At 40.4% G+C, this 15,078-nt stretch overlaps 1 pseudogene; it reads right to left on the bottom strand.

The window, feature by feature from the left end:
- Positions 1–4,171: 4,171 nt before the first annotated feature.
- LOC145163804 (G-type lectin S-receptor-like serine/threonine-protein kinase At2g19130) lies at positions 4,172–14,847 on the bottom strand (annotated as a pseudogene).
- Positions 14,848–15,078: the final 231 nt, after the last annotated feature.

Consider the following 15,078-nt stretch of genomic DNA (forward strand, 5'->3'; position numbering starts at 1 on the left):
GCTTATGTATTCACCACCATTATCCGACTTCAGGCATTTTACCTTCAAATCAGTTTCATTTTCAACAGCAGATTTCCATATCTTAAAAGTATCAAATACATCAGATTTATTTTTAAGAAAATAGACCCATACCTTGCGTGTTGAATCATCGATAAAGGTTACATAGTAGTTTTTGCCTCCTAGAGATGAAACTGGTGTTGGTCCAAATACATCCGAGTGAACAAGCTCCAACTTCTGAGCTTTCGGTGTCTTCCCCGTTTTTACAAAAGTAACCCGCTTTTGTTTCCCGAGAACACAAGATTCACAAAATTCAGTTTCGACTTTCTTCAAGTCTGGAAACTTTCCTTTCTGAGCCAACATCTTCAATCCCTTATCGCTCATGTGTCCGAGTCGTTGGTGCCATAAATTAGATGGACTCGGATTGGTGGTTAATGCATGAACACCATCACCAGGTATCTCTACCATGTATAGAGTGCCTTTCTTCTTTCCTTTGGCAATCACCAAGTTGCCTTTGATCACTTTCCATTGTCCACCCCCAAAGTGAACATTAAACCCTTCATCATCCAATTTTCCAACTGAAATCAACTTTCTCCTTAAGTTTGGGATAACCCTGACATCTTTCAATGTCCAGGTGGTTCCCATGGAGGTCTTCAAATCTACGTCTCCTATACCCGTAATATCAAGCACTTGATCATCGGCCAAACTAACTTTGCCAAAGTCACCTGTTTGTAGGTTCTTGACCATATCTGGGCATGAGACAACATGGAAAGAAGCACCCGAATCCATAATCCAGGATTCCATTGAGCTCTCAACACAACATATGAGAAAATCTCCCGATTCTTCAGAGGATACATTGTGTACTTCTTTCTTTTCAGCTTGTGGTTTTGTACATTGGTTTCTAAAGTGACCTTTTTCTTTGCAATTCCAACATTCAATATCTTTTCGGTTCTTGGACTGCCCCCTTTTTCTAGACTTTGATCTGCCTCGACTACGTCCTCTTTCGTTTCTTCTTCCTCTACTTTCTGTATGCAATAAAGAACTAGAACTAGAACTAGAAGTCTCACCATTGCTTCTCCATCTGATATCTTCATTTACAATCAAGTCACGAATACTCTCGAAAGTGAGTTTAATAGTGCCGGATGCACTACTAACAACTGTGACGGTGCCTGACCAACTATCGGGCAAAGATGATAAAAGGAGGAGCGCTTGTACTTCATCTTCAAACTTTATTGCAACTGAGGCTAAACGAGAGATAATCGAGTTAAACTCGTTTATGTGAGCGGTAACTGACACGCCTTCCTTCATTTTGGTGTTAACCAATTGTTTGATGAGGAACACTTTGTTGGAAGCGGACGGCTTCTCGTACATGTTGGACAAAGCCTTAAATACTCCATAAGTAGTTGTTTCATTAACAATGTTATACGCAACACTCTTTGCCAATGAAAGCCTAACTACACCCAAGGCTTGTCGATCCAACAACTTCCATTCTTCATCATACATGTCATCCGGTTGTTCGCCCAACATAGGCAAATGCAAACTTTTCTGATACAACATATCTTCAATTTGCATCTTCCAAAATCCATAATCGGTTCCATCAAACTTGTCAATTTTGATTTTACCATCTTCTGCCATTTTTGCAATTTTCTGAAAGAACAGGGACCTGTCTTGCAATTTTCTGAAACTTCAGGGACCAAATCTGAGTTTTTCAAATTCTGCTACAGTGACGCTACAGTGACGCTACAGCGTCGTCTTCTCCAGCAGGTCTCCGGCGTACAGTGTCGTCTTCTACGGCAAGGCTCCGGTGTACAGTGTCGTCTTCTCCGGCAAGGCTCCGGGGCTACAGTGTCGTCTTCTCCGGCGAACTGGTTTTCCCGGTCACTATTCCGGTGAACCTTTGACCGGCGATTTGGACGTCTTCCGGTGGTCGAAAAATTTAGAAAAAAATATTTTCGGAATCTTCGGAACGAGACCTTTCCAACGGTATACACGAAAATCGTTTTTGACGAAAACAAATTTCGACCAAAAAACTGAAAATCACATTCTGGAGCTAAACCAACGCTCTGATACCACTTGTTAGGATCGAGACACTTAACACACGACTCTAAACACACACACAGCTCACGAAAAACAAGAACACAAGGATTTAAGATGGTTCGGTCTATTTCTGACCTACGTCCACACGAGGGTAACTTGGAGTTTATATTTCTTGGTGCTAATCTGCACTCTTTCTTTGTTACACTAGATACAAGTTTTACAAATGAAAGGAAGAAGCCTATTTATAATATTTTGAGTCGTAAGCCTTTTCTTCCATTCACATACATGTGAAATTGGTAAGGCCACCATTGTTGAAATTCTGCAGCCGTAACAATTTTTCCATTTTCACATGAGAGTCCTTGTTTCCTGCCACTTCTTTTGACTAACCCAATGGCTTCACACTCAACAATCGTTGGAACTGGGTACCCGTTTTCGGAACAGAAACCGTCTCAAAACTGCCAGTTCTGAAACCGGAATCGCCTTAACCGGTTCGGTTCCGGTTCCTAAAGTTTCGGAACCGCATTAAGCGGTTTCAGTTTCGGTTCTTATTTTTTCGGAATCTTTACCTGCTGGGTACCGGTACCGGTTTGTATATGAACTAACTCATATAATCATGGATTTATGTTAAATAAAAAAATTTCAGTTTGTTATAAACAACGTCTAAATAATCAACCATAATGTATTCACGTATCAAAAATCCATAACATAGATATTTTGGTTCTTATGACTTTCCAATATATGCAAAGCAAATTGCAACTAAAAAATAGTTATGCTATTAGATATTGATCTCTATCATTTTCCCATCATCCTAATTTTATACGTACAGCAGCAATGGTTATAACAGGCTTTTAAAAAAATCTTTATCATGCAGTTTCAAATTCGAATTATCCATAGCTGCCGAAAAAGAAGTATTGGGAATACAAGAATAATACTAAACTCAAATTTCAATTTGTTATGCATATCGATTAATACTACATATTAATAAACACCCACAAATATTTTTTAATTGATATTCAATGCTTAGTATTTATGGTTTGTAATCATTGAATTTTATGAACTTAAATAGAAACCGGTACCCGGTACCAAAATCTAAGGAACCGGTATAAATAGTATTTATGGTATAAATAGTACCCGGTACCACAAATATTTTTTAAATAGTATTTATGGTTTGGAAACGGTACCGGAGCTGGTCCGGCGATTCCGGTTCCGGTTCCAAAATCTAAGGAACCGGTATAATCAGCTCCGGTTACGTTTCCAAAGTTTCAAGTACAGGCGGTTTCAGTTCCAAAAACTTAGAATGGTTACCCGCTTATACGAGAGAGAGAGAGAGAGAGAGAGAGAGAGAGAGAGAGAGAGAGAGAGAGAGAGAGAGAGAGAGAGAGAGAGAGAGAGAGAGAGAGCCATCATTTATTTTATACTCTTGAAAATTATAAATTGATAAAATAAAAAGGTATTCTTTCTTTTTAAATGGACCAACGGACCATCAGTATAATTTTCAAAAACCAAATTTTCAAAAATCATAGGGATTTACACTATCTTTTTTTACAAGTGAACAAAATATAAATTTGACCAAACTATAAGTACAATTTCTATAATTCACTCTTATCTATAGATAGCACAGATAGTTACAACTCAAACCATGAACAAATTTAGACAACTTCAGTCCTTCACGAACCTCTTGCTTCCTACCTTCAGCTTTCAACTACTCTACACACTATGCCTTGAATTACTTGTACATTAACTGCACTAAAACGAATCAAATTAATTTATAACAAGTGTTCCAAATATATTCATTGTTTCCAATATTAGTTTGATTTAGAATAAAATCCATAATTTCAACTTTCTCAACCATTATTCTCTAGCAAACGAGATCCAAGCTGACACAAATATGCCAATAGAGCTCTAGTGCAGAAAAAAAAAAAAAAGGAAGTTTGAACAGTTGTAGATAAGTAAACGACTAAACGCTAAGAAATCATCATTCCTGAAACATATTTCTCCAAAATACTTCATTTTTGTAGAGTATAGCATATTAAAAATATCAGTCATCCATTTGCAACAAAAAGTCAATGACTCATTTATTTTTATCACGACACAATATCTATTGTAAACATAACAGAGAATATAAAAAGAATCACGGTCAGAAAGACGAGCCCTTCGACTGGGAGTCCTCAACTGAAGAATTGCTCTGTAGTACTGAACACCTGTTTGAGGGTGAATCAGTGAAGAAAACAGGATCCTCCATATTCTCAACATATAAAGTGACAATTTGGGGGATCGGAGGCATGCTCACATCCGAAACCCCTTCAAGAATCCGTTCCACCAAACTCATAACAGGCCTACTGTCTTCCTCATCTTGGATAGACCAACATGCAACTTTGCAAATTTTCGAGACTTCTTCAACACTAGCTTCCCTATTTAATCTACTGTCTAGCAGGCTAAGGATATCACCTCCCTCCATAAGAACATTTGCAACCAAACCTGGGAAGAATGTACTCCTTGAATCTTCACAATGTACTACATTTCATTTTCCGTAGACCAATTCAAAAAGCATCATTCCATAGCTATAAACATCTGCATTGGCTGTGACAGCCACCCCCGATATCCATTCTGGTGCTAGATACCCAGGTGTCCCTCTTATAGTCGTCAAAACCCTACTAAAATATCGACCAACAAGTTTTGCCAGACCAAAATCTGCAATTTTTGGACTGAAATCTGCACCTAAGAGAATGTTTTCTGGCTTTATGTCACAGTGAATTATACAGTCTCTGCACTTCTCATGAAGATAGGCCAGCCCTTTTGCAGCTCCTAGTGCAATCTGATACCTTGTTTCCACGGAAAAGATGGGTGTCCAGAGAACCGTTTTCCATGTAATCATACACCAACAACTTATTCCTCCCTTCAGAACAGAACCCACGAAGGCGTACAAGATTAATGTGTTGGATGGATCCGATTGTGCTGACTTCGTTCCTGAACTGCTTCTCTCCTTGGCTAATGCTTTGAAGCTTTTTCACTGCTACAATAGACGAATCATGTAGTATCCCCTTAAAAACAGAGCCAAAACAACCTCCTCCTAATTTGTCGGAGAAATTTTTGGTGGCTGTTTTTAAATCTTTGTAGGTGAACGACACCAATGATCCCTCCATTTGTTGGGGTTGGAAAACTCTTCTATTAAACACGAAAATAGAATTACAATAGGAGGAGCAACTCTCACACTCAACTATTACAAAAAATCAACCCTCTCACTAACACTCTCACTCTAAGTGTTATACTATCTGTTTCTCTGTGTTTTTGGGATGCATACAACTGAAGAATGAAGTCTCTATTTATAGTCTTGGCAGCCACCATTGTAGTTGCGTCTATTAATTGTGTTCATCATAGGGTGGGAAGAAAAACTTGTCCCGTAGGTTTCATTTTGTCAACAATGATGGCTACTGTAGCTTTGGAGGCTTTGGAGGCTGGAACACAACAAATCTCCCCCTCCAGTCTCCGTCCAACAATCCTCATCCCAACTATGTCAGCACATAGTCTGTGTTTCTCTTGTGTCACCACCTTTGCCAACATGTCTGCAGGATTGTTATTGGTGTTGATCTTTAACAACTTCAATTCTCGTCCCTCAATTGCTTCTCTAAGCCAGTGATAACATATATCAATATGTTTTGTACGGGAATGGTACATCGAGTTCTTACTCAGGTCCATAGCACTCTGACTATCGCAATGAATGATGTACTCTTCTTGTGGAAAGCCTAATTCTTGAAGAAACCGTTTCATCCATATAAGCTCCTTCCCAGCTTCAACGGCAGCAATATACTCGGCTTCTGTTGTTGACAGTGCGACACACTTCTGTAACTTGGATTGCCACGAGATAGCTCCCCCTGCCAAAGTAAAAATGTAACTTGATGTAGATTTCCTACTATCAAGATCTCCTACCATATCAGCATCTGTATAACCTTCCACGACTGGCTTTGCTCCCCCGTAGCATAAACATAGTTTCGAACTACCCTTCAGGTATCGAAGTATCCATTTGACTGCTTCCCAATGTTGTTTTCCCGGATTAGCTAGATATCTACTCACAACACCGACAGCATGAGCAATATCTGGTCTTGTACACACCATTGCATACATAAGACTTCCTACGGCTGAGGAATAGGGGACTGCCTTCATCTCTTCTTTTTCTTTCTCAGAAGATGGACAATTTTTCTTACTCAACTTGAAGTGGTTAGCCAAGGGCGTACCAACGGGCTTGGCATTTTCCATGTTGAACCTTTTGATCACACGTTCAACATACTCTTCCTGTGATAAGAACAATTTTCTTGATTTTCTATCATGGATAATTTTCATGCCCAATATCTGTTGTGCTTGGCCTAAGTCTTTCATATCAAAGAACTTAGACAAATCTTTCTTCAAGTTATTGATCATCATTGCATCTTGGCCCACTATCAACATATCATCCACGTAGAGCAAAAGGATGACAAATTTCCCATCTGGAAACTTCTTCAGATAGACACAATGGTCTGCAACAGTTCTCTTGTACTCATGATTCATCATAAATGAATCAAACTTCTTGTACCACTGCCTTGGGGCTTGCTTAAGACCATAAAGGCTCTTCTTTAATTTACAGACGAAATGCTCTTTCTTTGGGACTTTAAAGCCATCAGGTTGCTCCATGTATATTTCTTCATCCAAATCACCATGGAGAAAGGCTGTTTTCACATCCATCTGCTCAAGTTCAAGATCTAGACTGGCAACTAATCCGAGTACAACTCGGATAGACATCATCTTCACAACTGGCGAAAAAATTTCATCAAAGTCGATTCCTTCTTTTTGTTGGAAACCTTTGAAAACGAGTCTCGCCTTATACTTCATAGTATTTCCCTTGCCGTCTTTCTTCAACTTGAAAACCCACTTGTTTTTCAAGGCTTTCTTTCCTTTGGGGAGGTTTACCAACTCATATGTTTGATTCTTCTGCAAAGAATTCATTTCTTCTTCCATGGCCTTCTGCCAATTTGCTTTGTCAATATGAGATTGAGCTTCTTGAAAACTCTCTGGCTCCCCCTCACTAGTAAGAAGGATGTAGTTTGAAGTCGGATATCTTGTTGATGGAGCACGTACTCGTTCGGATCGTCTAACTTGAGTTCCTTCGTTTGCAACTTCTGGCAGTGGATCTGAATTATCCAGGGGTGGAAGCTCCCCCTGCTCAACACCTTCTTGATGTACATCATCGACTTCTTCATCCACTTCTTCAGCGGAAACATCTTCTTTATTTTCAGATATTATATCAGAAACTTTGGAGCTTTGTTGCTTGTTAACCGGTGCCTTGAAATCATAATACTGGTTTTCATAAAAAACCACATCTCTACTTCGAATAACCTTCTTTTGTTCTGGGTCCCATAGCCTGTACCCGAACTCTTCATCTCCATATCCAATAAAGATGCATGGAGTGGATTTGAGGTCCAACTTCTTCCGCATTTCACTTGATACATGTGCAAACGCCTTGCACCCAAATACTCTCAAGTGAGAATATGATATGTCTTTACCCGTCCATATCTTCTCCGGAACTTCAAAATTCAATGGAGCGGAAGGTGACCTATTTATTAGATAGCAAGATGTCAATACAGCTTCACCCCAGAATGGCTTTGGGAGTTTAGTCATGCTGAGCATGCATCGAACTTTCTCAACAATGGTGCGATTCATCCGTTCTGCTACACCATTGTGTTGTGGGGTTCGTGGGACAGTCTTTTCATGTCTGATACCATGTTCCGTGCAGTATTTAGAGAACTCACGGGAATAGTATTCTCCTCCATTATCTGATCGGAGACATTTTAGCTTCTTGCCTGTTTGTCTTTCCACCATTGCATGAAAAGCTTTGAAGCGGTCCAATACTTGGTCCTTCGTTCTCAAACAGTATGCCCATACCTTTCGTGACGCATCGTCAATGAATGTCACAAAATATCGGCTTCCACCAAGAGATTCTACTTCAATGGGTCCACATACGTCGGAGTGGACAAGGCTCAGCAACTCATAGCGGTTCTTTCTTGTGGAGCTAAAGGAAACTCTGTGTTGTTTCCCGAATAGGCAGTATTTACAAGGATCCAAGGCAACATCTTTTGCCATTGAAATGGACTCCTTCTTTGCAAGAGTCGTCAATCCCTTCTCGCTCATGTGGCCTAGTCTTCTATGCCACAAGTTTGGTGATGTCTCTTCTTTAACAACATTGAGACTTGGTTGAAGCAACTTTGCATGACTTTTATAAAGAGTACCATCAAGTTTTCCCCTTGCAACAACCATAACACCTTTCAACAACTTACAGGTGCCATTTTTTAATTGATTATCATATCCTTGGACATTAAGAGCTCCAACTGAGATAAGATTCATTCTCAGCTCTGGGACATGCCGAACATCTTTCAACACCAATGTACATCCAACATTGGTCTTTAAATGCACATCACCAATACCAGCAATGCTTGAGAAACTGGTGTTTCCCATCTTCACGGTACCATGGTTTCCGGGTTTATAAGTACTGAATAAATCCCGGTTTGGAGTCGAATGATATGATGCAGCGCTATCAATCACCCACTCATCATCATGAGTTTCAACATGTAGGCATGCTTCCTCCTCGTATGTAACAAGGGCAACGTCTTGTGTTATCGTGACCATGGTTTCACCATTCTCCCTGCTTGGATTCTGGCTTGTCTCGGGCTGCTCTCGTAAGAACCTTCGGCAATCACTCCTTTTGTGGCCATAATAATTACAATGATTGCAATAGCCTTCGAACCATGTATTTGAAGATTTACCTCGCTCTCGCGATTTCCCTCGATCTCGTGATTTCCCATGATCTTGGGATCTTCCTCTACTTTGACCATGTCTACCTCTGCCTCTACCTCGACCTCGGCCTCCAGTTCTACCTCCGCCTCTTTCTTTGTTTTCTGACACGAGGGCAAAAGACTGGTCTGTACCAGCTTCTTTCCTTCTGGCTTCCTCGTTCATTAGGGCATCTGTGACCATCTCCATTGTCACTTTACCACCGGGGGCAGAATTGCTGAGAGTCACAACAAGCGTCTCCTAATTATCTGGTATAGAACTCAAGAGCAATATGGCTTGTTCCTCGTCTTTGAGAACCCAATCAGCAGCACCGAGCTGGTTTACGAGATCCTGGAACTGACTCGTATGCTCGGTTATGGACGTACCACTTCGTAACTTGTGGTTTACAAGGCGCCTCATCAGCAAGGTCTTGTTGCGTGCCGTCTTTGCCTGATACATATTCTCGAGCTTCTCCCAAAGTTTGTACGCGTCTGTCTCTTGAGAGACATGATGAAAAACACTGTGGTCGATCCACTGTCGAATTTGTGCCACCGTTTTCCTGTTTATTCTCGTCCAAACTTTGTCTGTCTTCGTGTTGGGTTTGACGCCTTGCTTTTCTATAGGCTCTGCTAAATCTTTCAGATTAAGCAAATCTTCCATCCTTGGCTTCCACATGTTGTAATTTGTGGGCGTAAGTCGAACCATCGTAATCGTACTTGTAGATTCCATCGAAAATAATTGCAAATTTATTTTACAAATATTTCGTTGAAAAATTAGATAAAACCGAGCTCTCGGTTGGATTCAGAAGCGTCAAAAATGGTGGGGTAGAATTTTTCGGGCTCAAAATATACTTTCTTGAAAAGTTATGGATTAGTTTGTAACTTTTCAGAATTATAGGGACTAAACTGTAATTTTCGCAGCTTACAGGGACTAATCTGAAACGTTTCTGCCAACCAGGGACCTTTCTGAAACTTTTCTGAAGTCTAGGGAGCAAACAGGTTACTTTCGGAACAAACAGGGACCGAACTGCAGTGTTTTAGAAACAGAGGGACCTGTTTGAAATTTTCGGAAACTTCAGGGGCTAAACTGAAAATATCTGAAACTCTGGTCAATGATGACGTCACTGTTGATGTCACTGATGACGTCACTCCTTCTTCTCCGGCGAGGCTTTCCCGCGACTGGATTTTCCGGCGATATTTTCCGGCGATTTTGACCAAACTTTGACCGACGTTTTGGAGGTCTTCCCGTGGTAAAAAATTTACGAAAAATATATTTTCGGAATCCTTGAAACAAGCCCTTTCCAACGGTGTACTCAAAAATGGATTTTGAGACAAAAAAAATTTGACGAAAAAACAGCGAAATTCGTAAAGAATTCCCTGGACACCAAACGGGGCTCTGATACCAGTTGTTGGGGTTGGAAAACTCTTCTATTAAACACGAAAATAGAATTACAATAGGTGGAGCAACTCTCACACTCAACTATTACAAAAAATCAACCCTCTCACTAACACTCTCACTCTAAGTGTTATACTATCTGTTTGTCTGTGTTTTTGGGATGCATACAACTGAAGAATGAAGTCTCTATTTATAGTCTTGGCAGCCACCATTGTAGTTGCGTCTATTAATTGTGTTCATCATAGGGTGGGAAGAAAAACTTGTCCCGTAGGTTTCATTTTGTCAACAATGATGGCTACTATAGCTTTGGAGGCTGGAACACAACACCATTGTCGTCTTTCCAACTGAGATTCTCTTTTTTCTATATATTAAAACCAAAATTAGACCCCAGAGAAAAGCCCCACCTACAACAGCAGCCACAATGACCCAATAACTCTTTGTATGATGTGGAAGATCTTTAGAAGCAACTTTGACATAGATTGTTTCTCCACTATCATTGTCTTCGGAGAGGTTCAAGATATCTCCATCCCAAACCAAACACTGATTATCGACAAAAGAGTAAGCATGACAGGAGCAATTGTTCAAACAGGTGGTACGACATTCTTCGGCACTCCCAACTTCCACAGTATTATTTGAAGTTGGGGTCCCGGCTTTAATCATGACAAAATCAGTAATTACTGTGTTCCCACCACACTGCAAATCAGTTTTTCTCACACACCCACCGGAGAAATCACTCTGATTCCAATCACTCTCTGATCTAGGTTTGAAGCCAATGAAGCAATTACAGAATTGTGATACAGTCTGCCTACAATGTTAGGATCGAGACACTTAACACACGACTCTAAACACACACACAGCTCACAAAAAACAAGAACACAAGGATAAACATGAGGGATTTAACGTGGTTCGGTCCTTCTCTGACCTACGTCCACCGGTAACTAGGAATTTACATTTCTTGGTGCTAATCTGCACTCTTTCTGTGTTACACTAGATACAGGTTTTACAAATACAGAATAATCTCTTATATAGAGATGGAAATCAGAAGTAGTCAAAAAACACAACTGGGTCTTCATTCAACAATTGTGGCTTCACAACTTCACATTGTTCCTGCCATTTTTGACAAGCTTTTCTGTGGATTCACACTCAACATTTCTGTGGATTCACACTCAACATTTCTGTGGATTCATACTCAACAATCTCCCACTTGAAGCCACGGAACAATCTTCACATGTGCTTCAACTGTGCATCTGTATTTGATCTTAACTCCTTCCTAGTTACCCTGGCCTTCTCTTCAATTAACCTGAAGGCCAGTTGAAGCTTTCGTTAGCTCCAACACATCAGTCATGGCTAAGTCTGCCACTGACCTGTTCTCTGTCTCCATCGGCTCCCACTGAAATGAACTGCCCGATCCTGGAACATCCTGAGAACAAACGACACTCTCCATATGAAGCAGATAATCTGGAGAGACTTTTACAGATGAAATACTGGTTCTCTTAACCCACAGTGTTCTAGGTATTCTAGCTGAAGCACAACCCTTGCTCCCACTGCTATGAATGCCCTTGACTGGTTTTTCTGAACCGTTCCAAACATGTTCAACCTGAATCTGACCTGTGACTCTGGGTTTGCCATCTGCAAAGCAAACCTTCTTCTGTCCACGAGACTCTATGAACCGGATTTTGTTTTTCTTCTGAACTGGGACGGTTACTCCCTCAGATGGTAATCTGACCATATATAATGAACCCCTCTTATGTCCACGAGCTATTACAAGATTTCCTTTGACAACCTTCCACTGCACATTCCTGAACTTAACCTCGTGTCCCTGTTCATCCAACTGCCCAACAGAAATCAATTGTTTCTTCAGACTTGGAATTACCCGGACATCCTTCAAAGTCCATGGACCAACTGGAGTTTTCAAAACTAAGTCACCTATGCTCGTCACATCAAGAACCTCATCGTTCGCCAGTCTTACCTTACCAAAATCCCCTTCTTTCAGATTCCGCAGTGCTTCACGGCTGTGGGTAGCGTGAAATGAAGCACCCGAATCCATAACCCAGGAATCCACATTGCTCTCCACACTACAGATCAAAACATCATCATCTGAATGGTCTACTGCAACGTTAACTTCTTTCTTGTCTTTTGGACATTGATTCCTGAAATGTCCAACCTCTTTACAGTTCCAACAAGTCACATCATTTCGAGTCCTCGACTGACTCCTTCTCCTGTTCCCACTCCCACTACCTCTGTTATTTCTTCTACCTCTGACCGCATTCAATTGTTCACTTGATGATTCCCCGGAATTTCTTCGTCTGACGTCTTCGCCTAGAATTAAATCCCGAATTCCCTCAAAAGTGAGCTCTTTCGATCCTGCGGAACTAGTAACGACTGTAACTGTTCCGGACCAACTGTCAGGTAATGATGATAATAGTAGTAAAGCTTGAACTTCATCCTCAAATTTTATTCCCACTGACCCAAGTCTGGATAAAATCGAGTTCAAATTGTTGATGTGTACTGTAACTGAACTTCCTTCCCTCATCCTTGTGTTGACTAGTTCCCAAATCAGGAAGACTTTATTTGCTGCCGACGGCTTCTCGTACATATTAGACAATGCCTCCATGATTCCCTTTGCCGAGGTCTCCTTCAAAATGTTGAAGGCAACATCCTTTGACAAAGTCAGTCTAATAAATGCCTTGGCCTTCTTATCCAAAATCTCCCAGTTTGCCTGTGTTATCGCCTCCGGTTTTTCACCTAAAACTGCGTCCAAGTCTTTCTGTACGAGCAAATCTTCAATTTGCATCTTCCACCAACCAAAATCTTTCCCATCAAACTTCTCAATCTGAAGCTTACTGCTTTCTGCCGTTTTCTGAAAGATTAGGGGCTAAACTGCTACAGTGTTGCTACAGTGTTGCTACAGTGTCGTCTTCTCCGGCGGAACTCCGGTCTACAGTGCCGTCTTCTCCGGCGGAACTCCGGTCTACAGTGTCGTCTTCTCCGGCGGAACTGGTTTTTCCGGTCACTATTCCGGCAAACCTTTGACCGGCGATTTGGATGTCTTCCGGTGGTCAAAAAATTCAGAAAAAAATATTTTCGGAATCTTCGGAACGAGACCTTTCCAACGGTATACACCAAAATCGTTTTTGACAAAAAAAAATTCGACCAAAAACATAAAATCACCTTCTGGAGCTAAAACCTTGCTCTGATACCACTTGTTAGGATCGAGACACTTAACACACGACTCTAAACACACACACAGCTCACGAAAAACAAGAACACAAGGATAAACATGAGGGATTTAACGTGGTTCGGTCCTTCTCTGACCTACGTCCACCGGTAACTAGGAATTTACATTTCTTGGTGCTAATCTGCACTCTTTCTGTGTTACACTAGATACAAGTTTTACAAATACAGAATAATCTCTTATATAGAGATGGAAATCAGAAGTAGTCAAAAAACACAACTGGGTCTTCATTCAACAATTGTGGCTTCACAACTTCACATTGTTCTTGCCATTTTTGACCAGCTTTTCTGTGGATTCACACTCAACATTTCTGTGGATTCACACTCAACATTTCTGTGGATTCATACTCAACATACAAATCCCAAAGGTCCCACACAGAGCATAGACATCACACCGTGTTTTAGGTTGAGACCAGAACAAATTCCAGTCATTGGCAGTCTCCACCCATGTTAGTTGCTGAACTTGACCAGAAACATCTATTACGAAGCTAGATGTAATGGAAGGATTATACACTGTGTAAGTAACATAACTCTCGTTCTCATTCTTATGGTAGCTGAAATTAAAAAGGGAATTCGATGTCATTTCAGGTACAAAGTCAAATGTTTTCCCATTCCAAGCACCACTTGTCCAATATTAATGGGAGCCATTCCACTGGATCACATACTCATTGCTAGACGGATGAAGCTCCAAAGAGAAGAGTCCAACAGCTGGATCTTCTTTGCTTCTCCATGATGTAAGAACCTGGTTCCTTTTTGTTCTATTATCATAACCAAATTTAGCACCAGGCAACCAAGTATCCGTTGGGTGATCAAAACTTTGCCAAATAGGTTCAACTGAATTTGAGCTGTCACTCAAAACCAAGTTACCATCATCACGAAGAACAGCTATTGCAGACTTCAAAGTGGTGGTGGGGGTGGTGATGTTTGTGGACCAAATCTGGAACTTGGACTCATTTAAGAGCACTAAATTACCATCAATGATTTTTAATTATGAATGGAATCTATCAGAGATGGGTGTTTCTCTGTTTGCCACCCAAACTATGATAGGAGGAGTTGAATAGAGTTTCTTATACCAGATGCCTATGTAATAGTTGGAAGAGTTACCTGCCTTGAAGAAACCCAAATCGAATTTTTCACCTTCGGATATGATTGTACGGTCTCCTGACAGAGACTGGTTTGTAGATAGAGTGTTGGTTCCATATGAGATAGTGATGGATAAAGTGAAAAACAGGAGGACCAAAAACCTTGATAAACTGCTACTTTCTGTGAAGCTCATGACTAATACCAAACTTGGACACGGAGATGGATAAAGAGAGAATGATAAATGGCAGATTTCAAATCATATGCAGAAATATATTTCAAGTTTGGAGTTTCACAAATGGATATACTTCTTCCAAGAGTTTAGTTATAAGTGTTTCATGAAATAGTTATGAAACTTTCAAATAAGTTGAACGAAATAGTACACAAAGTTGACAGTGGAATGGGTCAATGTGAGGAATTTTAAATTAATATATTCATCTTCATTGATTAGTATATATAATACACAGATATACATACAATAGCTAACTGGCCATAACAGGATTTAAAAAAATCAAATCATATCTCATCTCTAATAGT

This window comes from Lactuca virosa, chromosome 3, assembly GCF_052849685.1.
Source record: "Lactuca virosa cultivar CGN04683 chromosome 3, Lactuca_virosa_CGN04683_v6, whole genome shotgun sequence".
Classification (NCBI taxonomy): domain Eukaryota; kingdom Viridiplantae; phylum Streptophyta; class Magnoliopsida; order Asterales; family Asteraceae; genus Lactuca; species Lactuca virosa.